The sequence below is a fragment of the Nematolebias whitei genome, unplaced genomic scaffold (genome assembly GCF_014905685.2).
Source record: "Nematolebias whitei isolate Nwh7 unplaced genomic scaffold, NemWhi1 Nwh_scaf_6460, whole genome shotgun sequence".
NCBI classification, from domain to species: Eukaryota; Metazoa; Chordata; class Actinopteri; order Cyprinodontiformes; family Rivulidae; genus Nematolebias; species Nematolebias whitei.
In genome coordinates, this window is record NW_023625005.1 from 1 (window position 1) to 2,961 (window position 2,961).

Here is a 2,961-nt window from a genome sequence, read left to right on the forward strand (position 1 = left end):
TCTGAGAGCAGCAGGTTGTTCAGACAGGCAGCTGTCACTCACACTTCAGAGCAGTTGAACATTTTCAGCCATTCATCATAACTCTTACATCACCTGGTCACATAAATAAAACATGGCTTACCAAGAAGGCCAGAGCTCACCTCCAGCACCTGGAAGACAAGTTAAAGGTTTAAGACCAGCAACTTTTCAATGAACTAAAGATATTTTACATCTTCCAGTTGTCACTTCTCATTAGTAACACTGCTACAGAGGGTTGGCAGCAGTGGGTTGCAGGAGAAATAATTACTCTTTGCACTGTAGGAGCTCTGTGGTCCACCGGACAGAACCAGAGCTCAAACTGTGCCGACAGAACGGAGCCTTCTGTTAACTGTCTCTATAAAACCATATTTTTTGCCCTTTAATGTCACAGTTTGTTGCATAATTTAAATTCCCTGCGACTTATTCGCCAAAGCAACGTATTTATGGATTTTTTCCATATTTATAAACCACTTTTTGGTTGAGATCCGACCGTTTTCATTCATTCTGACTGAAAATATTGAACACTACCATTTTCAGCTGCTAGATGGCACCCGAGTTGTATGGCATGCTGTTATAATATGTAATAACTTGTCTGCTGGATTCCTTACATGGAGAACTTTACAAATTGGCTTTTTCATGCATGTGAATGTTTCTGTAAAGTGCCCCGAGACAACTTTGTTGTGATTTGATGCTATACAAATAAACTCAACTGAATTAATAGCATGGCTATTAATGACACAATCGGCTTGCCATACCATGGCACCTTTGTCCAGCACACCTGGAGCAATCGTCAAATCAGCTTCATTTCTCTGCACCGCCCCGGTGAAATGCAGCTGATTTGATTATTAAAGTGCATTTATCAACTAGAAGTTCAACTGAGACAACTTTACTATAATGTCGAGCAAACAAATTATTTGTTTAGGTGGTTATCTTGTTAAAATCCTCCGTGCACGCTCCCGCAGCCAATCTGGCAGTCAAATTCATTTTTGGCACAACACCGGTCCACATTTTGGGTTGTCAGCGGTGACGCATTAGATGCAACGTGTACGGGGTAGAGATGTATTTATGGATTTTTCCACTTTATTAGACATATTTGGTCTGACGCAACTTACAGGGAGAAGTTACGTGTACGGGGTAGTGATGCATTTATGGATTTATCCACTTTTAGACATATTTGGTCTGACGCAACTTACAGGGAGAAGTTACGTGTACGGCGGAAAATATGGCAAATATTTTACTTCATTTATTTTTACATCCCATCAGAGTTCTGTTGCAGCACAAAAGGCTTGACTGTGATGTTCTGCAACGAAGGTCTGACAATCGTCTCCAACAGATTATTAATTATTATTAATATGTTTATTATTAATCCAGCTATTAATTAATTATTACCAGATTATTAATCAGTCACCTGCAGGCATTTCTTCTGTCATCTTCCTGCAGAAGCTTCGGGTCAGGAGGTCGTCTCTGCAGCAGCAGAAACACAAGAGAATTGGGATTGATTCCTCCTATTCACCAATTAACCTTAAACAAAATGTTTAAATGCATGTTTCAGCTCGTTTACGGGGACTCCGAACACGGACAGAAAGGAGACCAACGATGTCGGATGCTGACGTTCTTTAGCACCGGCATTTGAACAAACCAGCCGATGAGCAGCTGGCTGCAGATACATCAGTGCTGCTGCATTCACCAACAACAAATAACTTACCACAAACATCAGCTGCTGACACTCTGCCGACACATTGACCACCTGGAAATAATAAAAAAAAAAGATGCAGACATTTTAGCTTGATATATGCAAAGTTAACCAATTCCTTAAATTCACGACAGAAACATTGTTGTGGAAAAAATAGCAACTTCAGTAGAATTTAAGATGACTGTTGAGAAAACTTGGGCTCCAGATGTGCGTGCACTAAAGTCGAAATGAACAAAATACACTGCCTGGTCAAAATAAAGTCTCCACCTGGATTTAACTCAAACAGGTCCGAGCCTCCTGCTGGATCATCACTGCACGGACGATTATGTTTCAGCTGCAACAAGTTATTTAACTCCAACTGGTGCAAAGAGTTGCTTCTCATTTCTTCAACAACATGAAGAAAGACTCGTGGTGGTCGTGGAGAAGATGTCAGTCTGTTTGAGAAGGGTCAAATCATTGGCATCAAGCAGAGGAAACATCTCAGGAGATTGTAGAAACTAAAACTGGGTTAAGAACTGTCCCAACACATTATTAAAAACTGGAAGGACGGTGGGGACTCGTCTTCCAGGGAGAAATGTGGCCAGAAATAAATCCTGAATGATGGTGATCGTTGAAACGTTTGTTGAAATCAAATGGAAGAAGAACACCAGCAGCACTCGAGCTGTGGTTAACAGAGACAGTAAGAACATTTCCACACACACAATGTGAAGGAACTCAAGGGACTGGGACTGAACAGATGGAGTCTTAAGAAAACCACTAATGGTTCCCGTTTTTATACATTCACCTTAGAATGTAGCTGGTTTTTGTTACTTCTTTTTTTTTTAGCCAACCTATTTGTTAAAATAATAATAATTTTGTATGTCTTTTTATAACTGTTTATTGTTGTCCCTGTTGTCATCTTTCTTTGTTGAAATCAGGTCTCTCTTGTAAAATGAGGCCTCGAGGCTCAATGGGATTAACCTGTCTAAATAAAGGTCGAATGAAAACTAACCAGTGAGGCCAACTGGAAAAAAGGCTTCAATTTTCTAGTGAGCATAAAGATTGGACTGTGGAGCAATGGAAAAGGTCATGTGGTCTGATGAGTCCAGACTGACCCTGTTCCAGAGTGATGGTGCAACATCATCAATGAAAGATCTTGGTGAAACATTAACGCAACACTGGATGAAACAGATCTCGTGACATTGTAGAAGTTTATTGAAACAATGACACAGTGAATGCATGATGTGATCAAAGATAAAGGTGGTCCAACC

At 40.4% G+C, this 2,961-nt stretch overlaps 1 long non-coding RNA gene across 1 annotated transcript; it reads right to left on the reverse strand.

The window, feature by feature from the left end:
• Window positions 1-119: 119 nt before the first annotated feature.
• LOC119429735 lies at window positions 120-1,766 on the reverse strand. Its single transcript, XR_005187831.1, has 3 exons — window positions 1,724-1,766; window positions 1,427-1,482; window positions 120-149 (listed from the first exon to the last, which is right to left on the reverse strand). It is a non-coding gene; the product is annotated as an uncharacterized LOC119429735 (long non-coding RNA).
• Between the last annotated feature and the right edge of the window lie 1,195 nt (window positions 1,767-2,961).